We start from the raw sequence: 25672 nt of genomic DNA on the forward strand, positions 1-25672 counted from the left end.
GATGTGGTTGACCTCCCCCTGCCGTACAATGGAATCCTTGGATGCTGAAGCCGTAGTCCCTGCCAAGGAAAACAAGGGAAAGAAGAAGGCTAGCAGGGACGCTAACAAGGAATCCGGGAAGTGTACCTCTTCAAAGTATGTTGCGCATGTTGATGACTTTTCAAAGAGTTCCAATAGCAAGAGGTCCAATGCTGCTACACCCCATGTGAGAAAGGTCACGGCAGGACTGGCTGGCGCTGATGGTACTTTTACTACCAGTGCCACCCTCGATGAAAAATAGGAAAGCGTGCCCGTTGCCTTTCTGTGGGCGAATATCGGTGTGTTTGCCTGGCAACCATCTGATATCCCCGATGTTCCCAGGAAGGTAATTGAGCACCACCTTGTTGTCTGCCCACATGCCCGACCCATCAAGTAGAAGGTCCGAAAGCAAGCCTTGGAGCAGCAGCAGTTCATTGCCGAGGAAATCAAGAAGCTTGAGGCATCTGGTTTGGTCAGAGAAGTACTACATCCAACGTGGTTAGCAAACCCAGTGGTCGTGCGCAAGGCTAATGGGAAATGGAGGCTTTGCATAGATTTCATGGATCTGAACAAGGCATCCCCGAAGGACCCATTCCCCTTGCCGAGCATCGACCAGATTGTGGATTCCACTTCCGGGTGTGATTTTCTCTCCTTTCTGGATGCATACTCTGGATACCATCAAATCTTTATGTCCAAGGAAGATGAAATGAAGACCTCATTCATCACTCCATGTGGCACGTACTACTTCGTGCAAATGCCTTTCGGGTTGAAGAGTGTCGGATCCACTTTTGCAAGAGCAGTCCAGATTGGTTTTGAGTCATGGTTGCACATGAACATTGAAGCTTATATGGATGATATTGTGGTCAAGACCAGAGATAGATCAACCCTCATCCAGTACTTAGAAGAGATGTTTGCAATCTACGCAAGATCAACTTGAAGCTAAACCCGGAGAAGTGTGTGTTTGGCGTTTCCTCCGGCAAGCTACTTGGTTTCTTTGTGTCCCGTCACGGGATAGAGGCCAACCCCGATAAGATCAATGCTATCAAGCAGATTTAGGCACCAAAGATAGTTAAGGATGTTAGACGTTTGACAGGGTACGCTGCCGCGCTAGCAGGTTCATCTCGAAGTCTGCCGAGCATGCCTTGTTGTTCTTCAAAATTTTCAAGAAGGCAGGACCGTGAAGTGGACTCCGGAAGCAGACGCAGCACTGCAAGATTTGAAGACCTACTTGTCTTCTATGCCCACTTTGGTTGCTCCCAAGCCACAAGAGCCATTGCTTGTATACCTGGCAGCAACTAATCAAGTGGTTAGTGCAACAATAGTGGCACAGCGGGAAGTGGAGGAAGTAGTAACCTCAGCCAGTGTCCCTTCAGGGGGAGAGAGTGAGCACAGCCTGGCAAGGCCAGACGTGGATCAAGATAGGGAAGAGCACAGCAGCGGAGGCAACCCCAAGGATGCGGCAAGAAAGAAAGTGGTGCAGCGCCCAGTATACTTCATCAGCTCCCTATTGCAGGGTGCTAGATCTAGGTATTCTGGCGTGCAGAAATTGATTTTTGGCCTATTCATGGCCTCAACGAAACTGTGCCACTACTTCCAAGCCCATGAGATCATAGCTGTCACCCGCTTCCCTCTACAAAGTATACTCCAAAACCCTGAGGCTACCAGCACAATAGTGGAGTGGGCATTGGATTTATCTAGCTTCGACTTGAAGTTTGAAAGCACATCAACAATTCAGAGCAGAGCACTGGCAGAGTTTATTGCAGAATGGATGCCAACCCTTGATGAAGAGGTGCTAGAGACAGTTATTCCCAGCAAGGAAGCACCCCAAGAATGGATCATGTATTTCGATGGTCCCTTCTTCCTACAAGGTGTAGGGGCTGGCGTTGCTCCCACTGGAGAGCACCTGAATTACGTCGTCGAGATGTATTTTCCCCGGGAGGGGACAACCAACAAAACTGTTGTGAGATTTTGGGTTCCGGCAGACCCTTAAGGTTTGAACTCTGGGGTGTGCACGAAGATCTTTCCCCTACCGATCTACATCCGATTGTCTCAAGAGGATCTAAGCTAAAACGATGAACAACACAAGGGACACGAGATTTATACTGGTTCGGGCCACCGTTGTGGTGTAATACCCTACTCCAGTGTGTGGTGTGGTGGATTGCCTCAGGGGCTGATGATGAACAGTACAAAGGGTGAACAGCCTCACGAGAGGTGTTCTTGAGCTGGTGCAACAAACTGCTTGAGTGAGTTCGATCGCCTCTCTCTCTAATGAGCCCTCGATCTGTCTGTCCCTTTCCTCTGTGGTGGCTAGTCCTATTTATAGAGGCCCTGGTCCTCTTCCCAAATATTGAGCGGGAAGGGCGCCAACAACGGCCATTTCGAAGGGGAACATCTAGTACAAGTTATCCTGACTAAAGTCAGTCTTCGGCTGCCAAAGGCACTGGCGATGACGCTGTCTTGGGCTCCACGGTGACCTCCATCCTGCCACTCTACTGGTCTTGGTCTCGTTGCACTGAAATGGCAACCTTTGCCTGATGCCTCGGTACTCCACGCCTATGCTTGCCCCCTTTGCACCAAAGAGGAAACAAGGACACTGCGCAGGCCGGCGCCCGCCGGGCGCTCGCCTGGTCTCGATCGTCATGGCTTGCGTCACGAGCACCTCGCGGGGTACCCTACCTTGATCTCTCCGCCTCCTTGCGAGCCTGCCTGGCGAGGCCGTTTCTGAGGAAGCCTTTTGTCATCCGCCCCGCGAGGCTTGGCCCCTCGCGAGGGTCTTGAATCTTGTGTTGATGAAGATGGGCCATACTGGGCCCCCACTCGAGCCATGCCACAAACCGCAGGCAGGCAAGTCTGGAGACCCCCATTCCCAGAACTTTGACGGTAGCCCCCGGGCCCAAGGCGCGCTCGGACTTGGCTTAGCAGAGAAGCGAAGGGGCAAATGCGAAGCGCCACGGGCCCCATCAGCCTAGGGCCTTGGGCGTCGCGTGGCGGTTGATTGGACATGGGCGCCTCCGCTTCCCTACACTGCCTTGGCAACTGCTCGACTTGACAAGTCCCAGCATGCAAAAATGGGTCATGATTACCTGAGATCATGGTGGCCGACGGTTGGCCTCCTCCGGACTATAAGTATGGACGGGCGAGAGCCCTCATAGTCCATCCCCTTCCGCTTCGCTCCTTCTTCTTCTTCCTCGCCCTTGCTCCTCCTTCATCAATGGCGCCGATATGCCAGTTCTCGGCTGAAGAGAAGGGAAAGGCCCCCTGAGAGGGTCCTCACCCGCTTCCGCCGAAGAAGCGGCCTGTCCCCGGCCGCTGCGATGCGGTCGCCTGGTAGGGGACATCGCAGCCCTGGTACGAGCGGCTGCCGCCTGGGTTTCGGCTGCCCTTGTACGCCCGAATCGGGGGCCCTGGAGAAGAAGGCGCCGGCGGTAGCGACGCCGGCGAGTCACGACGGTACGCGTCATCACACCCGGAGTCCATGCTGAGAGCTCTTCTCGCGAGCTTGTTCTCCATGCTTCCATGCCTCCACGTTCTTGGATTCGCCTTCCTCCCTCCTTCGCCTTCAAGATGCCGCCGAGTGGGTCTCTGGAGCTCTGGCTGCAGCATGCTGACTGCAGCACCCTTGCGACCGGAGTGGAGGTCGCGGTCATCGCTCCGGGCAAGGTCTACATGACCCGGGGCTGGGGCGAGATCGCCCGGGTCTGCCGGACAGGGGGTGCCCTCGTAATTCATCTTGAATATGATGGCACCTCCTTGATGTTCTTCAAGGTCTTCGATGTGGAAGGACGCCGGCTGGAGTGCTGCCCCAAGGAAAGCGGCCGGGGCACCGATGTTGCAAGGGCCAGACCCGCCAATCGTTTCCCCAGTAGCTCCTCAGGCAGCAGCGGAGGAGCCGGAGAATCCAGCGACTCCCCCGAGCTTCTCGTGACCCCGGAGACGAGCGACGATAGCTATGAGCCCTCGAGCTCACCTCGCGCTCGGAGCAGGGCGGCTGCATCTGGCCGCCGACGTAGCTGATCTAGATGGGGTCGGCGCCGGCGCCTGGCGGCCCACTGTTGATGATGGCGTCTTCTGCGGAGGTGCACGTGGTTAGCGTTCCTTAGGATTAGCACCTTTTGTTCCCTGCGAGGAATCGAAGTAACACCCCGCGGGGGTATGTAAGGCGCCTGCCATGTCTTTTGTGAATATGATATCCTTATTATGAATCGATTCGAGATGCGCGTCCAGTCCTGGCTCGGCTCCCCCTTTCCTTCCTCACGAGGGCTTGGTGCTCTACGCTGACAGGTCCCAGGCCCCAGGTAGGCTTCAACAGTCACTGGTATGCCAGGTCGCGATGCCGTGGTCAATGCCAGGAGGTGAGCGGCCCAAGGTCCAGTAAGAGCCCCTGAGTCGCGATGCTCAGGAGGTCCCCTTTAGCACTCAAGCAGCCTCCACTGGGAGAGAAAGGAAGGCAATGTCGTCGTGACAGAGCTGCACTAGGCGTGGGCTTGGCGTCCCGTTGATTTAGCTTTTGCTGAGGCGTGACTTATCTTATGAATTTGGAGTAGTTCTTCGGCGAGGTGTCGGGCCTGCGCGCCAGCAGCTGGGGTGTCGCTGGGTTGGGTCCTCATGAGCTTCTCCCCTCTTCCCCGCACTTTCATTTATGCTCTACGTCCTCAGGTCCCGGCCCTCGAGCAAGCTCAGCCGCCGCTGGTATGACAGGTCGCGATGCTATGGGTCAAGGCCAGGGGGTGAGGGCTGGAGAGCCAGTAAGGGCCCATGAGTCGCGATGCTCAGGTGCCCCCCTTTTAACGCGCGAGCGGATCGCACGGGAGAGAGAGGAGGGAGCTCACGATGCCCCCCACATTATTCCTTCGGCGGATCCTGCACACCAACACGAGGAAAGCAAGGGCTGCCATTACGGTTGCCAGCCAGCCATTGGTTGCTCCGAGGGAGTGATTGAGGCACTGAGGGCCTGGTGAGGTAGCACATTTGCGGGGCTGCCGTGGCCAGAGCTCGACCACTTAGATTTGTCGATGTTGCGGGGACGGACCCATGCACAAGCACTGTGCCAGAGCGAGCAGCTCCAAAGGTAGGTGTCAATCGAGCAGGCGATAATCATGAGCAGGTTAAGCATGAAGAAGCAAATCAACTTAGATAGATGCAGGGAAAAGCAAACGCCACTGGGTCTGGCCCGAGCATCTTGGGGAGGATGTAGCCCGAGGGGCGCCCCCAACAAGGTAAGCTGAAGACAAAAGCAAAATGGATACATGCCGCGGGGACGGACTCATGCAACCTGGGAATGGTGCAGCCCTGAGGGCGCTCCTAGCTGAAGCGAAACTTTAAAGAAGTCACCTGATACCATTGCAGTGCGAGTGTCGGAGTAGCTGACGGTGCATGGTGAAGAAGACAATCCTCACGAGCTCTCGGGGCTCCGAGCCTAGGGAGGCTCGCGAGGTCCGGGCGGCTCGACGAGGTCCATCTCCCCTACCTCTAGGAGTGCGCGATGCTTGGCCACCTGAGCTTCCAGAATGCTTCTCATCAGGCGCTAGTGGGCTGCAGCCGCGTTCGGCAGGCTGAAGGGCATGCGAACGTAGCTGTGCGGTGGCCCCGCGCAACACCCCACATGCGAAGGCCAGAAGCACCCCTGAGATGCAACTCGATTGAGCCCTGGGTAGTCGATGCAGACGCGCAGCCCGCCACCCTCGCCTGGATGGGGAGCTACACTGGGCAGGCGGCGGTTGCCGCGCATGACTCTTGATTCCTCTAACTCCTGAGCGACCTTGGTGATGAACTCCTGAGGGTTGGGCCCTCCTGGCCTTATGCCTTCCTGAGGGAAACGGGTCGTGAAGCACACCTCCAAGTGGTGCCCAAGCGCCTCCCTCGTGATCTTGGCAAAGTCAGTGGCTCCCCAGGAGAGAGCCCCCGAGCCTTGCCCGAGGAGGGCGCCAGGCGCGCCTTCCTATGCGACAGAGGGTGGCGCCCCTTGGATGGGCGCGTGTCCGGATGTGGCGCCTCCGGAGGAGCCTGCCTCCTGAGGCCTTGAACCAGGTGATGTCTTCTTCTTCTTGGGAGCTGCTTCAGGAAGGTTTCCATTCTTGCTATCTGGGTCCTCGATTGACGCGGCTTGGAAGGCGCGCTCGAGGGAGCACACCGCATCCTTCTCTTCACAGGGGACCGTGATGACCCTGCCACTTCCTGGCATCTTGAGGACGTTGTAAACATGGTGAGTCACTGCCATGAACTTAGTCAGGGCTGGGTACCCGAGGATGGCATTGTATGGCAGGCGAATGTGGGCAACGTCGAAGTCAATGAGCTTGGTGCGGTACTTGTTGCGTTGTCCAAAAGTGACAGGGAGGCGGACCTGCCCTATCGGGGCAGTGGAACCATCAGTGAGTCCTGAGAAAGGCTTGGTAGGTTGAAGCTGATCATATGGCACTTGAAGATTGTTGAACGTCTCAACGGACAAGACATTGAGCCCTGCCCCGCCGTCGATGAGGGTCCTGGTAACTTGCACATTGCTGATGACTAGGGAGCAGAGCATAGGGAGGACACTGGCCGTTGCCGCGCACTTGAGCTGATCCGCTGAGCTGAACGTGATGGTGCACGCGGACCACCTGAGAGGGCGCGTGGCCTCAAGCTTGGGGAGGACTACATTCACCTCGCGAGCAAACTGCTTGAAGATACGCTGAGAGGCTGGGGCCTGAGCGCTGCCCAAGATGCAAGCGATTGCACGCGGCTCTTGGAAGCCCCCAGCCCCCTCGTCGTGATGATGGTCTTCATTTCTTCTTGGTGGTGGTGGCAGAGGGGGAAGTCCTGCATTGCCTTGCGGGCGATCCTCACGAGGCTGATCCCGCCAAGCTCCTTCGCGAGGCTGGTCCTGCCAGCGGTCCTCGCGAGGCCGGTCACGCCACCCTTGGCGAGGGCCACGGTCGTCCCATCGTCCTCCACCTCTTGCCCCACCTCGGCCGTAGCCCCGATCGTTGCGCTCGGGGCATCGACTGACACGGCCTTCTCGCACGGCCCTGAGTTCTTGGCGTTCATTGGTGTTGTGGGTGTGGAGATCGTGGTACACACAGTACCGGTTGCCCTTGGGTGACTCCGGCTGGTCCCTGCCGCGCTTTGTGTTTGGCTCTGCTGCGAGCACGGCTGCTCCCTTGCGCTTCACATCTTTGGCCTTGGCTTTCTTCTCTTCTGGGTCTACTGCTGGGAGCTCGAGAAGGGAGAGGCGTCCCTCCTCAGCCCTTGCGCACTTGGTCGCCAGGTTGAGCTCCAGAGACGTGCACAGATCTTCATGGATCGCCAGCTCCTCCTTCATCTTGACGCCACAAACGCCATCAGAGAACGCAGAGATGATGGCCTCCTCAGTCACCTTGGGAATCTTGAGGCGAGCGTTGTTGAAGCGCTGGATGTACTTCTACAAGGTCTCTCCGAGCTGTTGCTTGATGCGGCGCAGGTCACCCACGGCTGGCGGACGGTCGCAAGTGCCCTGGAAGTTGGCGATGAAGCGAGTGCGCATCTCATCCCAGGAGGAGATCGTGCCGGGGGGCAGGTTCAGGAGCCAGGTGCGGGCGCTGTCCTTGAGTGCCATGGGAAACCAGTTCGCCATGACCTTTTCGTCCCCGTTGGCGGCTTCGATCCCCAGCTTGTAGAGCTGTAGGAACTCCGTGTGGTCTGCAGTGCCGTCGTAGCGAGGAGGCAGGTCAGGTTTGAACTTGCCTGGCCAGGCGACACCACGTAGCTCGGCGGTGAAGGCGCGGCAGCCTGCGGTGGCTTGAGGCTCGAGGCTCCCACCACGCCAGCCGAAGCGGATGCCATGCACTCTGGGTAACTCCATAGATAGCATTGTCGTCTCCGACGGCCCGGAGATAAGAAGTCGCCGCCCATTAAGGAAGCATGTATGAGGACAAGGGGCTCTCCCATGCGCCAGACGGGCAGTCCCCTCGGAGGTAGGTCCGCCTTCACCGATGGAGAACCACCTCCACAGCCACCCTCCGACGCCACGGAAAGAGGAGGAATAGGCCACAATTGACTACCACGCCACGCGTCCATTAGGGGCCTTAGCGTGGTGTCTTTTGCGTTGCCCATCACTAAAATTGAAGCCATGGGTGGCCCGGCGACGAGCACACCGGAGTCGCCACCTCCAGTGCTACCTCCATGCCGCCTGCGTGCAATCCCGAGGCTCGCGTGAAGGTGAGAAAGGAATCCTTCCCCCGTGAGGGTGTGACCAGACCCTTCTCTCACTCCCCAAGCATCAACGCGAGCATTTGTCATCACCAACCCCAAGCTAAGGCCCGGGCCTTGGCCCCGGGCTCTCCTTTTCAGCATAACCAGCAGAAAGCATAGGATGGAGGGGGAGGGATATGAGGATGAATGCCTCCGCTCCTCCCCCTCCCTTCCTTTTATAGGCGGGTCGGGGCAGGGAGCCGATCCCTCGGCGGGTAATCGCCGCCCACCTCCACCAATCCATGAAGGTCGGGCCCCTGCCTTGGTGCTCTCCCGCACCATGCACCTCCTTACCTACTCCACTTGATGCATGTAGCATACATGGCTAAGGATAAGGGCATGGTGGGTAGAGTGGATTAGCATTTACTCACCCGTGCGTTAAAGTCATTCACGGGCCATTACAAGAGTGGCCCAACACCAATTAGCGTTACACGATGCGCAGGAGAACCGGTGTCGGCGTTCTGGGAATGGGGGTCCCCAGACTTGCCTGCCTGTGGCCTGCAGTGTGGCTCAAGCAGTGGCCCAGTACGGCTCGTCTTCATCAACCCAAGTTCAAGACCCTCGCAAGGGGCGAGCCTCGCGGGGCGGACGGCACAAGGCTTCCTCAGGGGCGGCCTCACCAGGCAGGCTCGCGAGGAGGCGGAGAGATCAAGGCAAGGAGTACCTCATGAGGTGCTCATGACGCAAGCCGTGACGATCAAGACCAGGTGGGCGCCAGGTGGGCGCCAGCCAGCACAGTGTCCTTGTTTCCTCTTTGGTGCAAAGGGGGCAAGCGCAGGCGCGAAGTACTAAGGCATCAAGCAAAGGTTTCCATATCAGTGCAATGAGACCAAGACCAGCAGAGCGGCAGGACGAAGGTCACCATGGAGCCCAAGACGGCGTCATCACCAGTGTCTTTGGCAGTCGAAGACCACCTTTAGTCAGGATAGCTTGTACTAGCTGTCCCCCTTCAAAATGGCCGTTGTTGGCTCCCTTCCTGCTCAATATTTGGGAAGGACCAGGGCCTCTATATATAGAGATAGCCACCACAGTAGAGGGGATCGGATCCTTCCCTAGTAGAACACCGCACCAGCTCAAGAACACCCCTCGCGAGGCTGTTCTTCCTCTTTACTGTTCATCACCAGCCCAGAGGCAATCCACCACACCACACACTGGATTAGGGTATTACACCACAATGGTGGCCCGAACCAGTATAAATCTCGTGTCCCTTGTGTTGTTCATCGTGCTAGCTTAGATTCACGGCGAGGTTTTGGGGCATGGATCGGTAGGGAGAAGATCTTCGTGCGCACCCCAGAGTTCAAACCTTAAGGGTTTTTTCATAACCCGATATCCGACAACCAGAAACTTACCTGGGCTCAGGTTAATGAAGAAGCAAAGAACATGTCAAAGGGCAAGCCACCAGTACACTCCTGCCTGTGCACTGGTTAGGGCCTACCACAAGGATGCCCGACAGCGCATTTGGTCCAGGCCCAGGGGCTCCTGTCGGTGCAACAAACCCTGGGTCTGTTTCCCAGACTGTGCACAGACCCAAGAACAAGATTATGGCACCAAGATCAGATCAAGCACGAGGGGATCAACTCTTTGAAGAATCGGAGAGCTGATCGGGAAGATCAAGTCAAGCCAGAAAGGCAAGAAATCACTAAGTGAAAAGCCTCCCTTGTCGGGCAGGCGAGCCTAGCGAGGTTGGGGTTGCCCCGGAAGCAAGCCTCCAGATCATCAGGGCTTGCGAAGACAAACCACTCCACCGCACTACCTCACAGTGATGCAAGTCATCAATGGGTGTGATGTCAAGCCTCCAAGTGACTAAGTGGCTGAAACCTGCCACTTGGCAGCCACTTCCTACAAAAAACACCTCCATATGACACCGTCCTGAGATGTGTCAAGCAAGCAGGTGCGAAGCTGGAAAGCAGCCCGGCAAGGCTTGTCGGGCACACTGTGATGTGACACTGAGCGGCGCATTTAATGGGCTCTGTCCGCCTGCAGAGTTAGGTATGATAGCACTGTTTGCTATCTTATCAGTGTGTAAAAGACTGATTTGCCACTATAGTGACCCCTTTACCTATAAAAGGAGGCCCATGGCAATCATAGAAAGGATTCGGACCCTCACACATTTGTACGCGTGTAGCCACTCTCGCCCAGAGGCAACCCTGCTGGGCAAGAGCACCGCGTTCTCCACCATTATACACCATCAATCCACCAAAGCAGGAGTAGGGTTTTACGCCTCACGGCGGCCCAAACCTGGGTAAAACTGCCCATGAGATCTCTGTCTTGTTGTGTTACGCTTCTCCGCTCTTTGTGCAATGTGCCCGTCCCCCAGCCAAACCAAAAGGGGCTCATGGCCCCATAGGTTGCCGTGGTTTCCCACGACATAAAGCATTAATGTGTTTACATCAATAGAGTTGCTTTAGCTCAAGTCTTAGAGTAAAGCTCCCCCTAGATGTGAGATCCCCCTAAGAGGGATGAACTAACCTTGGGGTTTGTCATTAAAGACATCATGTAGTTGTGGTAGTAGTTGTGGAAGCTCAATGTTCATGATGATCATCAAGAGTTGGGAGCTTTCCTTGGGATTTGTAGGACTTTCAACACCTACATGGGTTAGTCCCACAAGGAACAACAGGGATATCCATAAACATAGAGTGAAGTACACATATCATGATGTCCATGAATGCATTTATTACCTTGTCACTTGACTTACCACCAAGAGGGTTTGTGACTCCATGAACTAGTGTATGATTTTGAAGTGGTTTGCACAAGTTCTTGCCATGAATCAATATGAGTGAAGTTTGTTGATGGAGTCACCCTCAAGAACTCTCTAGTTCTTCTTCTTTGGGACCCACATCAACTTGATTGGAATCCTTGGAGTTGGAGTTGTACTTGATGAAGTAGAACTTGAGGTAGTCTTGGGTACCCACTTGACCAAAGCTTAAAGTGGTTCTTCATATGAGTCTATCATCTTGAAGCTTGTTCTTGCCTTTTAGCTTGTGGTCTTGTGGTGGAAGATCGTCTTGAGCTTGAGTTCCCTTGAGAGAAGTAGGATCATACTTCTCCTTTTGTGGAACAAACTTTGTCTTGGGGTATTGATCTTCTTCCCACTCAAATCCATTGGCATTGAACTTTCATTCAAAACCAACACATTGGTTCTTCTGGTGCCATCCTTGTTTCCATACAATTTCCTCAAATTGCTTACTCATAGAAAGGCTCTTGTAGACACCCTTTTCTGTAATTCCTTTCAATAAATCATTTTCTTTCTCAAGTGTAACTTGGATAAGAGAATCATTAGTGGAATCAATAGAACTACTAGAAGAAACATCATGAGATTTAACATTGTTACTGTTGCAACTAGAGGTAGAACCTTTATTGCTCTTGCTACTAGATTGCTTAGATTTAACTTGTAAGAGGAAATCTTCTTTAGAAGATCGTCATTGATAACTTTTAGAAACTCATGCTCTTGCTCTAAATTTAGTTTCTCGAAGCGTAGCTTCTCATGAGTTCTTAGGAGCTCTCTCTGATCTTCTTGTTGAGTTTCATGAGCTATCTTAAGAATGTTTAGCTATCTAGTCAAGCACTCAATTTCCCTCGTTGCATTAACAACTATCTCATCTTGACTATCATGATTACTAGAAAGTTCATTATAGCTAACATCACTAGTTTTATCATTGAGCAAGTCACCATCACCTAGCCAGTCATCCTTGTCACTATTAAAGTCAATGAATTCAGGGTGAGTTACCTTGGGGCCTTTAGCCATGAAACATCTTCCAATTCCTTCATTTGGTGAATCAAATAAATCTTTGGACTTGGAGGACACAATATCTAGTCAGGCAAACACCTAAATCTTGACTATAGTTGGAGTTGGATTGGTAGTTTCTCTCGGATTGGTTGTCGGAGTCAGAGCTAGATATCCATTCACCAACATGAGCTTGTGGTCTTCTTCTTGAGTATCTCTTGGTGGACTTGTCTTTCCTTTCCGAATCCTTGCTTCTCTGAGAATGTATTCATTCATATCGATCTTATCTACTCCTTCTCTCTATACAAGGTGACTCATCTCTTCTACTCCATCTTCTTGGTGACCCATCTCATTTCTTCAGAGGTGTCATACACTCATTGGAGAAATCTCTGGGTCTTCCACAACTATAGCAACCGGTCACGACTTGAAGATATTTACTCAAAATGTCTTGAGTTGGAGCTTCTCTCTTTGCCTCTACTCTTATAGAATTTGTTGAAGTTCTTGACCATTAGGCTTATCTCTTAATTGGACACAAGCTTGTCACTTGAATTTGATGGAACAACACTTGAAGCTTTGTAAGCACCACTAGACTTGTTGTGGAGCTCCTCTTTGTCCTTGAGTGAAATTTCATGAGCGACAATCCTTCAAATGACTTCTGTGGGCTTGAGATCTTTGTAATTTGTCATCATTTGGACCAATGTGCACACGGTATCATACTTTCTATCCAAGGCTCTAAGGATCTTCTTGATGATGAATTTGTCGGCCATCTCTCACTTCCTAAGCCGACAATCTCATTTGTGATGAGAGCAAGCCTAAAGTACATTTTCACGACTTCTTCACCATCCTTCATCTCAAACTTTTCAAGTTAACTTTGGAGCACATCAAACTTGGATTCCTTGAGGGACTGGGTACCTTCATGCATATCAACCAAAGTATCCTAAATTTCCTTTGCATTCTCAAGGCTACTTATCTTGTTTGAACTCCTCGGGACACAAAACCATTGAAGAGAATGTCACATGCTTGAGCATTGTATTGCAACATCTTCAATTCTTCTGTTGTTGCTTCACAATCCGGTTCTTTTCCGTCTTCAAAGAATTCACCTTGCAATCCACCACGAACAACAGCCCAAAAAGCGGGGTTATGACCAAGAGTACGCATTTTCATCTTATGCTTCCTACACATGCAAGTCTAGATACTAGGCAGCAGAAAGTAAAGGCTTTGCATATGAATGTAAAGGAGGGATCGAAGAAATCAAACGCAATGAAGAAATGGTGATTTTTGGCGTGGTTCCGATGGGTTGTGCCATCGTACGTCCATGTTGATGGAGACTTCAACCCGCGAAGGGTAACGGCTTCATGAGTCCATGAAGGGCTCCACCCATGAAGGGTCCACAAAGAAGCAACCTTGTCAATGCCATCATGGCTTCCGTCTATGAAGGACTATCCTCACCTCGAGGTAGATCTTCACGAACTAGGTGATCTCCTTTACCCTAAAAACTCCTTAGTTCAACTCCACAATATTTGGAGGCTCCCAGGTGACACGTAACCAATCTAGGAGACATCATGCTCCAAAAGGTAATAGATGTTGTTGATGATGAGGAACTCCCTCCTGTGCTTCAAAACATAGTCTCCTCAACACTCAGTCACTCTTTCATAGATTTGGCATGGTAGTAGGAGAATGATTGGAGTGGAAAGCAACTTTAGGGGGGCTAGAAATCAAGGATCAAAGGTTGGAGTTGAATCCCCTTGATTTCAACACAAGTGTAGGTGGTTATGTCTCAAAAATGGATACGGGAAGTGGTAGTTTCATCCTGGTTGCTCTCTCTTAGAGTAGGTGTAATAGGTGGGTATATATAGCCATCACCAAAAATCTAACCGTTACACACCTTTGTGCACAACTCGGTGGGACCGTGTGAAACCACTCGGTGAGACCGATTAGTGCAAAAGCTTTGAACTTTAGGCATTTTGTTGAGACCGGATGAAACAGCTCAGAGGGACTGATGGGTGATGATCTAAGCACTTTCCACACTTCGGTGACACTGATCGAAACCACTATGAAATTCTGAAGTGAAATCGATAGGTTACAGAAGGTTGGCAACCGCACTTCGGTGGGACCGAATGTTATCTTGGTGAGACCAAGTCGGTAGGGTCTAGGCAGTGGCTCTGTCAAGTGTATCTCAGTGGGTCCGGGTAGGAGTGAATCGATGGGGCCGATATGAACTTTAGGGTTTTGGACATATAGGATTGTGATTTGTGAGGGTGTGGTTGAGGGTTTTTGGAGCAATATCTGTAAGCACTTGAGCAACTGACTCATGATCAAAACCTCATCCCCTTTTGGTAGTATTGGCTTTCCTATGGACTCAATGTGATCTTGGACCAGTTAACCAAAAGTGTAGTCTTGGAGCTTTTGCCAATGCTTTGTTCTTTGCGTGTGAGGGGTCCACATTCACATCTCATTGCCATACATAATTGAACTTGCCTGAAATATTCTTTGAATAGACATTAGTTCAATGATGTCGCACTGTTGGTTTTATCCTTCTCATTGTTGGTAGATCTCCCATGTTGCATTTTCATATCCAAACTATTGAAAGAATTGACCCATGCTGCATTTCAATAGCCAGGTGCCAACTCGACCAAGGGTATTGCTGCTAAAAATATTTTGAAAAAGTTTACACAAGTCTTGGTAAATATGTCAATTAAGTAGAGGTACTTTGTAATAACTATACCATTGTCTTGCTGACCCCAACCTTGTGCAATCCGGAATCAATAGCTGGCGCGATTGTACTATCTAATGATGGGAAGACTCATCATTCTTTCTATACATTGCCTTAGAAATCGAGAAACGTCATTGGCGTGACATTTATGTCGCATTGTACGGAACACTCTTCTAAAAGAAAATTGATTTTATAATACACCAAAATATCACAATTAACAACAAGCGGGACGATGTCTTACTATTTGCAAACAAAATAAAAATATACCCAACTAAGCACAAATATCAGACAATATGATATTTTTGTACATTGCAACAGAAGTCGAGAAACATACCTAAGGTGATCATAAACATAATGCCTTTCCATATAATGATAAATCCCCAATAAATTCGGGAGGCACTTTGGCACGCAGGGGTGGGGGCACAATGTATTTTTTTTGGCTTTCAATTTTAAATCTTTTATATACTTTGAACCAAAAGTCTAGATTAAGTTCCGTTTGCATATTTGTGTTTCCTGCCACGAGGAATTTCAAATAAGATCCGTTTTGAACATGTTTTGGTGAGTTTTTGAACTTCGTTAAGTTTCAACCGCTGAATGTTTGGTACACGGGAATGACAAAATCACGAAATTTAGTACAACGAACAACAAAATCATACATTTCAGAAAGTGAAACATAAACTTGGTGTGTCCCCATGCGAAATTCAATGACTTCGCGGGTCGCGAGGCTATCGGGCAACCGAGCACGGTTGGGCAGGTCCATGCCCCCCACCTGTGTGGCCCTACGAGTTGTCCTTACCACTTACTTACTAATATAATACTTGACCTTATCCGATCTTGAAATTACAACCTTGACCGATAAATATACAGAGATTCCATTCTAGAGCAAAGATGGTAAAAAATGTTACTACTCAAATTTTCAAAAAGGTGGTCGTTTGGCATATTGTGGATTCTCTCGATTGATGATGCCAGAGGGCATCTGTTTTTTTCATTGATGAGAAGACCTTCATGTGAGCGTATCAGTTGCTAACTAAGGGTGCAAAGTATGATCGGCCTTTTACTACATTGAATAACCAACCTATAGATAGGCGCAGAAATCCAATTCAGCTCTTAGGAGCATATGTTCTTGCACACCAAGTTTCTTTTGTAAATATCACAAAAAATAGATGTGTTCCTTGTCACACTCAATTGCTACCTGCAAATTTTTAGGTGAAAAGCTTAAGCATTTTGACCTGTGCAAAAAAAAGTCGAACATCAAATGTTATCTTCAAATGTTACAATTAATTTTGTTTTTGTTTTCACCAACAAAGCACTACTACCTTGTTTCGCATGAAAATTGCCAATCACGCTTCTTACACTAACATGAACATCTACACACAAAAGAATCAGAATTTTCAAATTTTACTTACTATTTGTTTTGAATTTACTATTCATCTAGGAGCATATGCTCCAGAAACAAAATGGTTATCCCTAGGAGAAGATGCAATGCAGGGCTGGTTGGGAGAGAAAAAGGTTGGGAAACAAAATGACAACAACAAGGTGGGCCCTATGTATGCACATATAGCGATATGGGCAGCCATACCAGTCCTCAACCCTTCACATATGGGTCTTATTAGTTAGATTCACACTCAAAGACGCATTGTGGTCATCAGTATGATTTTGAGATTCACAAAAATATATAGAAAAATAGTGTAATTTTGCAACATTCTTGGTAGTGATTTAAAAAAAATAAACAATGATACCAATCTGTTAACTAGTCTCAGTTGTTAACTTTGTAAAAAAATTGAAATCGAGGCAAAAGATTTGCCTCATTCATTAATTAAGAAAGGGAAAGAATTCAAAGTACATCACACTAGCTCCACATCATATCCCATGAGAGAGATAAAATACATCGCCAACACCAACTCAAAAAAGGAGGGATACTCTCGCGGAACAATGGTGCTCAGATGCCTAGCTCTTATCGTGATCCAAAGCCTTGCCTCATCCTTGATGAGCTTAAGAACGTAGAAGGTGGCGTGGATTTCTTTCGAGACACTCTAGCATTTCTCTCGTTACAAATAACGCAGGAAACAAATATTATTAGGGAAGCCATAGCCTTTCGGTTTGCAGTATTGGACTTTGACATATTGATCCACCAACTCTTCGTGTTGCCTTCCGTCGCCCATCTATTAATCTTGAGCGTACCTAGGCCCAGCCACTAGTTCATAAAATCCTAGCTATGGCATGGAAAAATTGGCCTTGCTGGCGTTGGGTGCCAATGCCACCAATATGGCACCAGTGATGAAATTTACTGGTGGTGTTGGAGCAACGTCGGCAGTATTTTTGTGCTAATGGCATGCCATGCCAACAGTAAATATATATTACCATGAACATGCCTTGTTGGCGCCACGCCACCAATTAGATTGTTTGCTTATAAAAAAGATATGCAGCTACGTAATCCATCAACTAATTTAATATATATTGGTGCATCAACAAGTTCAACTTAACAAACTAGATAGGTACTCATAAACTCAACAAACTACATAACAGTTAGTAGTTCAAGAACTAAACTAGTTCAACTTAACAAACTGTTCAACTTACAAACTATAGCATCCATAGCCTAGGTGGTCGATTACACTTCTTGATCAAGGATTGCCCTCATCTGTCGAATCTTGTACCTATTTTTTCTCCCTCTTTTTTAAAATGAGCTTTCTCCATTTTAAGCTCATTTTTGTCGGCCCTGAGGACCTTCCTCTCCTTCTTTAGCTGACCCCTCTCCTCGATCAGCTGATCCCTCTGCTCCTTCAGCCTAAGTCTTATCGAAGAGATCAGCCTTCTCATCGATCAGTTGATCCCTCTCTGCCTTCAATGCGGCATTCATCTCCTTCGGGGCCTTGATTGTACTTTTATGAGACTCTAGAAGCTGATGGTTGAGCATGTCCACATCATAGACCTTTTTCTCGATGGGCGTCGAAATTGGTATGTATCCCTACCAAGTCCAATGTTTGAAATCGCTAGATATGCATGTGTTTGCAATCATCATGGATGGTTAGATATGCTTGTGTTTGCAATGATCATGGATGTGTTTGGAATCTTACTTGGTTGCTGCTTGCGTCGCCTCCGTCGGTATAGGCCACGACGTTACAAGAAGACCTGTAGTGGTTGTTGAACGTACTCATCAGCGCCAGCTACAAAATAATAAGTCAGCCATGACAACTACATATGGGACCAACTGAACTATGACAACATATCACAACTGAACTATGACAACATATGACAGGGAAATAACCACACACGGCAGTTTTACAAGTCTATATCACATAACGACATTTTTATTGTACATTTCATGGAAAAATCAATATACCATGGCATTTTTACTCAATTGGCATGCTCTTTCATTGACAAACATCAAGTGTAGTACCTATTTACTAGTCATATGAATCAAACCCAAAACACTAGTCAATTTTCTGCATGTTATATCAAGTCTTCAACACTACATGACCAATCAACACTACTTATGCCTAGTATGAACTAGAGTATATGAATGCAACTAAAGGAATACATGACCTGGATCAACACTAGTTTGGCACTATCAAAGTTTACATTTTGGCACTCATAACTTACATTTTGGCACTGCCAAAGTTACAGTTTGGAACATTCATATCTTGCATTTTGGCACTACCAAAGTTTACATTTTGGCATCAAAGTTATGAGTTTGGCACATTCATAGCTTACATTTTGGAACTATGAACGTTTACATTTTGGCATTGTCAAAGTTTTCAGTTTGGCACATTCATAGCTTACATTTTAGCATTGTCAATGTTTCCAGTTTGGCACATTTAAAGCTTGCATTTTGGCACTGTCAAAGTTTACATTTTGGCACTATCAATGATTTTTTTTCTAACCATTTTTTGGCACTCTCAGAGCCCATTAATTAAAACTAGAATGAACCTAGCTAATCTTCTACAGTGCCAAGATTCAAGCAAACAAATCGAAAGGGAGATGCTCGTCGAGGATAGGAGCTGATGCGCGTCATCACCCGCCCGCGTCTCCATCACCATCGCCTAAATCTTGCATGTCGTCATCGCCAAAACCTTAACACTTGGGTACAAATAAAAAGAGACAAAAATGTCCTGCAATGGCCATGAGAGGGGAGGTGTAGATGTATGTCAGCAAGAGGGGGAGGGCTAGAAGAAATAGTAGAGCATCGGAGCCTGCCGAAAATGGCTGAAATCACCGTCGGCGTAAGGGGGTCGACTAAGTTGGTGGTGAGAACGAAATGGGATTGAGATAGAGAGTTGTCGCATGGGGCGAGGGGCCCGCCCACCTAGGTTTCGACCCAGCCATGTCAAACGCAATGTTTGGCTAGGCTGAATAGGCCCGCGTCGGAAAAATACTTCAATCATAAAAAAGGCTCAAAATTATAAAAGACTCAAATAATAGAAGATTCCAAATAATAAAAGACTCAAAATAATAAATATCAAAATAATAAAAGATTCAAAATAGTAAAAGGACTCAAATTAATAAAAGACTCAAATTTATAAAAGATTCAAAATAATAAAAAGACTCGAAATAATAAAAAGTCTCAAAATTATAAAAGACTCAAAATAATAATAAAAAGATAAAAAAATTGAATTTTCAAAATAATAAAAAGAATCAACATAAGAAAAAGACTTAAAATTGTAAAAGATTTAAAATAATAAAATGATCAAATTATAAAAGACTCAAAATAATAAAAGATTCAAAATAATAAAAGATTCAAAATAATAAAAGACTCAAGATTATAAAAGATTTAAAATTATAAAATACTCAAAATTATAAAAAGTTCAAAATAATAAAAAAGACTCAAAATAATAAAAGGATTCAAAATAAGAGAAAGACTAAAAATTATAAAAGATTCAAAATAATAAAAAGACTCAAAATAATAAAAGTTTCAAAACAAAAAGAGACTGAAAATAAGAATAAGACTCAAAGTTATAAAAGATTCAAAATTATTTGTGGCGTGCCGGGAATTGGCACATCAACACTAAATTAATTACCTACGGCATTGACTGAAATACAACACCAACATTAGCTTGTGCCTGGTTAGTACAAATGGGCCCACCAATTTGTGTTGTGTTGGAAAAATAGCAACACGAGCACTAACTATATAAAGGTGATGTACCAAATATGCCAACACCACCACTATTTTAAAAAATAATGGTGGCGTTGATTGGAAAGGGCACCAGCAATTAAAGTTGTGGGTAGCCATTTCTCCACTAGTGAACCACTCCTTGACCATCCGCCGAACCCTCAACGTGAACCAGCATTTGTAGAACAGTTGGGCGAAAGTTTCATTGGCCGCTTGCAAAGGATGCAAAGACCACAATTTTCCCAACCCCTTCTTTCCAATTTGCCGGCCCTCCAGTTCCTTCTCCAACCAAGAGAAGAACTTGACTTTAGGGGGGGCAAACCTTCCAGATGGTCTTGTTCATGGTAGTCGACGTGAACCCAAAGAATTGGGCCATATACGCGAAAGCAACCGAGTATTCTCCATTTGCCTCAAATTTCCATGATATGTCATCATCAACATCCTCAAGGAGAGTGATCTACTCTAGTCTGATCCAGAGGTTTACAAACTCGGTAATATGGATGAACATAGGGTTGGTGGACGTGTTGATCTTGCACATCCAAGCAAGGTCCCATAGTGCATCCTGCACCACCCACCTCTTCCACGGGCGGCGGCGAAAATGAGGGCAGCGATATCCTTTCGGTTTTTTTCCTTGTAACCATAGGGCATCCCAGAACGGCGTCTTGCCTCCATTATCGATGGAAATGACAATGGTGGCGTAGAAAAGGTCCATGTACACCTCATTTCACGAGTTCCCGAGGCCCACCCACAGTTTGGTGGGATCCTTCCATTCCAACCAAGGCCATTGCAGACGGAGAGCCCTCGCAAATTTGCCCAAATGCAAGATACCGAGTCCACCAAGGTGAGTAGGGTGGCAAATGGTTTCTCAGTTGACTTTGCATTTCACACTGGTAGTTTTCTCTCTAGCCGACCACAAGAAGGCACACTCAATCTTGTTAACACTTTTCCGAACACTAGGGGGTCGCAAGCAGTGTGATGTGGTAGATGACTTGAGATGTGAGCGATGACTTCACCAGTTTGAACATCTGTGGTAATGTTTCTTCCTTGCAAGGGAGGCAGTCTTGCAACAACTTGTCCTCAAGATGTTGGAACTCCACCCTCTTCAGTTGCCAGATGGAGAGGGGGGATCCCAAGATACCATTGGGAAGGACGTCCGAACGGCAAGGATGCTATGGAGGATGTCATCAAGGTCTAACTGGCCGCAACGGATGGCAACCACATAGCTCTTCTGGAAATTGGTGGCCAGCCTGGTAACCTTGCTGAATGATTTAAGAATTATAGCAAGGTTGTGTATATCCTCCTTTATCGCTGTGAGAAAGACTGTCGCGTCATCCGCATAAAGTCATGTACAAACTGCTGGGTGTCGTCCTCTAACCATGTGCAAGAGGTTGTGTCTCGTAGCGGCGTCCAGAACCCCTTGAAGTGGGTCAATTGCCAGGACAAAGATAAGGGGGAGGGGGTACCCCTGTCTAAGCCTACGGCCATGGTAGATGGGAGGCACTGCAACTCCATTAAGAAGAACGCACGAAGAGGAAGTGCAAAGTAGAGCCGCCACCCACTCGTGGAAGCGGTGCGGGAAGCCCAGACGGCGTAGCAGGTCAAGGATGTACTCTCATCACACCGAGTCAAAGGCCTTTCAAATGTCGAGCTTGAAGAGCAGACAAGGGGTCTTATTTCTCTGTAGCAGCCTTGCTAGGTTTTTGACATACATGAAGTTGTCGTGAATGCTTCTCCTCTTATTGAAAGCACTTTGTGTATTGAAGACAAAGTTGTTCGTGAATGGGGAAAGACGGAACACCAGCACCTTGGGTATGATCTTAGCAATAGCATGGATAAGACTAATGGGGCGGAAATCCCCAATCAACTCGGCCCCATCCTTTTTTGGTAATAGCACAATGTTGGTTGAGTTAACCCAGTGTAGATTCATCGTTTGGAGGTTACTGAACTGTTGGAGGCCCCATGACATCATCTTTGATGATGTGCCAACATCTCTTAAAGAAACACTACAAGAAATATGTCAAATTGTGACCTTGACTATTGGTCACTGAAAGGTCATTGTTTTTCATTTGCGACCTTTTTGTGACCAAAAACAGAAGGTCAAAAGCTGGCAGTCGTAAACTGAAATTAACGACCTTCTCTGTGAGAAGGTCGTAGACGTTTACGACCAAAATAGAAGGTCGTTGAACCCATGACATTTTGTTTTGGTCACTGGCTGGCTGCCCAGGCCACGTCGGATCCGACGTGGCAATCTGATGTGGCAAAATTACGACCAATTCAAAAGGTCACTGACAAGATTCAGCCCGGTCCGATTAGGTGTTTTAGATGAGCCGAGCCCAACAATTCAGCCTTTTATTTTTTTTCCTATTAATTTCAGCATGGGCCATACCGCACAATTCGGCCTTTTTGTTAGGTTCTTCCATACTAGGGGGGCTCGGCCTTTTTTTAGTATATTTCTTTTTTTATTTTCTAAGGTTTTTTTTTGTTTTGCTTTTTAAATAGTCCAATGCTTGTTGGGTTGTTGCCTTTTCCAGCCCAATTATTTGTCCAATATTAGATCTCAGATTCTGAAAGAAATGTTTGGACAAAGTTGTTTCATATTCAAATCAGGAAAACTCCATGTCAAATTCAAATCATCCATCATATCACATCACATAACACATCTCATAGGTTTACATAATACATCTCTCAGAAATACACTTACACAGGAATATAGCAGGAACAGAGGGAATATCTACTACTATCCTAACATGTACGTATATGCATGTGTGCTTGCTTGACCGGCGCATGCAACAATGTAGCAGCCAAACAAGTAGGCATCGTTGACGTCTACTCATAGCTTTCCTCGCACCAGAAAAAGAGTCAAAACAAAAAATATTAGACCATAATATGACACCAGACCACAGATTAGTAACTTTAAATCAGAAAGTATATCCACATCACCGTAAAATAGTCCCAGACCATCGCAAAGAAGCCAAATACTATTAACTGATGATTAGTAGACACAGACATGATTCAGCCACATAATGGCTACCACAAGCAAAAGTGACAAATGTGTAAGCAAGTTGCTGGTGTATACAAGGTGATTGAAATCTTGACGTTTAGTACTCCCTCTACACACGGGTTAAGCAGAAACCAATCAGTAGCAGACACGAGTGAAGCTACCAAGACAATATTAAATTTATATAATCAGTACCACTGCTCGATTTTTGCAATAGTTTAGAAAAGAACAATGAGTTTTCAGTAAAGAGGAATATGTGGCTAGAGCCTTTTCTGTTTGGTGAAGGTGCCGATGGTATGCACATTTGTATTAACAAGAACAACAGCCAGGTGTTTTGTATGAGTAAGGAAAGCATAGATGATTTTTTTAAGATCCATAAACCCAGCCACAACAAGTTTGTTTTTACCAGACTGTCAACATATATACAGTATTGCAGTTATGTTTACAATCAGGTAGACACACTTGGCATATGCACAACAAATAGAATCTGCCAACATCCGATAAGAACAAAGAACCTACCTTTTGGATTTGATTAAATTTCTCTCTGTGCTCATCCTCAAGTGCAACTCCACCGAGAACAACATCTTTTATTTGGCCTGGCAAGGAAATTAAAAAGCACCATTAGGAATGGAAAATGCATATGAGACAGCTATCCATAAAGCACTTGTCTGAAACAGCAAGAAATTGTCAGTCCTCTACCTCTAGTCTGGTACCAAATCCCCACAAAATCATGCGAGCCAAAGTCACAATCACAAAAGCATGTTACAGCCAGGATCTATGATAATTTTCTACTATGCACTAGTATTGCTGGATAACTCGTCTAGCAAGATAAAATACACAGGATAACTCATCGGTCCTACAAGGCGGGCTTGCTGCAACCACAAAATCACGAGCCCTCTAAAACCTGGTGCCCATGTTCCTATTATTGTTTGTTCGTTCATTCATCACGCTAGCATAGCGGATTCTATCTAACTAGATGATCTGTGTGGCTTGGCGACAAAAGCAATCTAAGAATGTTCAGGATACCTTCTGGTTGACAAGGTCGAACGCCCTCTTGTGCACCCGCATCTCAAACCGATCCCAGGTGTTGGCACCTATTTTACCAAAACAGGATAACATAGTTACACTCTGTTTACTTTCAAATCATCATAAGAAACTACAGCACAGCAAGAGTAGCAGATGACTGATTTGTGACGGGCTGAGTATCAGGTTTAAAAAGCTTGATTTTGAACATCAAATGTATCAGAATAATCATATGAATCATCATTTGCTCATCCCATCTACCAAGTGCAACTACTTCATCATTCTAGGTAAATTAAGATGTTAAATGACTAAAACTAGAAGTATGCTACAATCATATGGTGCTGGTTAAAAAATGTGACTAGAGGACTACACTTGAACACATCACTTGCAATGCCTACTGGAAGGAGCAAGTGTATAGAAGAAAACAAACATTAGACAGGCTGGCCATCAGTCTTAAAAACCTTGATTTTGTATTCCTCAAAGAGAATCTCAGGAATATGTTGTTGTAGCATCATCTGACCAGCTAATCCATCATTAACACACGTGCACACACAGAGCAGAGAATGATTTGAAATCAAGTGCAAGAATTGTTGTAGCACATACAACTAGCATGTTACGGTTTGTGGGTGATGGGGAAAATGCATGTGAAGTGCATAAATCACATAGGGATGTGTACAATACACACCATCTTTGACAGCAAGCAAAACAGACAGGAATAGAGCATGTCAACACCGTAAAGCACAATCACTAGCATGGTGGTGACAGCAGTTTCTAGACACCAACCATTCTTCTTGCAGGTGCTGGACGCCCCCGCCTTGTAGCATGAGTGGAAGTAGCACGCAATCTGCACCAATAAAGCACCAAAAACAACGTCAATCCCCTGTGTCACAGTCTCACAGACAGCCAAACCATCTTAATCCAAAAAACAAAAAAGGCATCAGCACCACCGAGGAGGAGGACGCACCGAGATGAAGGTGAAATTCTGGGGTGGCGTGCCGATGCCGATATCCCAAAAGTACAATCCGTTTCATGTAGTTCTTGAGCGACACGATGTCGCCCTCCTCCTCAGAGCAGAGGGTGTCAGCTACGCCACCGCCGAGGAGGACGTGCTGATGTGCCTCCTCGCCACTGGAGAGGCGTGTGGTGCTATGGATGTTTAGGTTGACAGGAAGGTCACCGTCCGACCAGGAAGGTCACCGTCCAACCATGTCGGTAGAGTTCTTGCTGCCGCCACCACTCCTTCATCGACAAAGGTGCTTTCTCCCGATGTCAATGCAACTGCAAGCAAGCAAGGAAACATGAATGAATGAACACGATGGTTTAAATCAGAATGCTGCGGGTCAAGCCAGCTTCTCTGCGAAATGACTCGTAAGAACATTTTGTGCTCCCTACCATTGTGGTACAGCTCGTCGTGCAGGCCAGCTATGTTGAAGACTGACAGGAAAGAATCCAGGTGGATCTTGGCAGGGCTCGAGAAGTTTATATGTTCCCAGGGATTCTATAGAATTCGTTGTGTGCATAGAGGGCCACGTAAGTTCGAAAAGTGGGAAAGGAATTTCGCTACTGAATTTTCATACAGAGAAATGGTAATTAAACTCAAAGGCATGGATTACCGTTGGTGATGAGAAGCCATATCTTTGCATCAACATGTTGTTCACCGCACTCATATAATCGATTGTCATCTGTGCATGATCAAATATAAAGATTGCACTAAGAAAAGTGTTTTCAATTTTTCGAGAGAATAGACACTGCAAGAATAGCATACTTCTATACTAAGTCTAATAGAACAAGGTCCTGCAAAGAACTAGGACTAAACAGACTACTGTAGTATCAATTAACTCCCACATGATTAAAAAACTCAACCTACAGACACTAGCACATGAGGTT

The 25672-nt window shown here is 47.3% G+C and overlaps 1 non-coding gene and 1 pseudogene across 1 annotated transcript; both read right to left on the reverse strand.

Moving 5' to 3' along the window:
* Window positions 1–23961: 23961 nt before the first annotated feature.
* Window positions 23962–24035, reverse strand: LOC123047741 (uncharacterized; annotated as a pseudogene).
* Window positions 24036–24226: 191 nt separating this feature from the next.
* On the reverse strand, window positions 24227–24306 carry LOC123047742 (small nucleolar RNA SNORD36). Its single transcript, XR_006423109.1, has one exon. It is a non-coding gene; the product is annotated as a small nucleolar RNA SNORD36 (small nucleolar RNA).
* Between the last annotated feature and the right edge of the window lie 1366 nt (window positions 24307–25672).

The sequence above is a fragment of the Triticum aestivum genome, chromosome 2B (genome assembly GCF_018294505.1).
Source record: "Triticum aestivum cultivar Chinese Spring chromosome 2B, IWGSC CS RefSeq v2.1, whole genome shotgun sequence".
NCBI lineage: Eukaryota > Viridiplantae > Streptophyta > Magnoliopsida > Poales > Poaceae > Triticum > Triticum aestivum.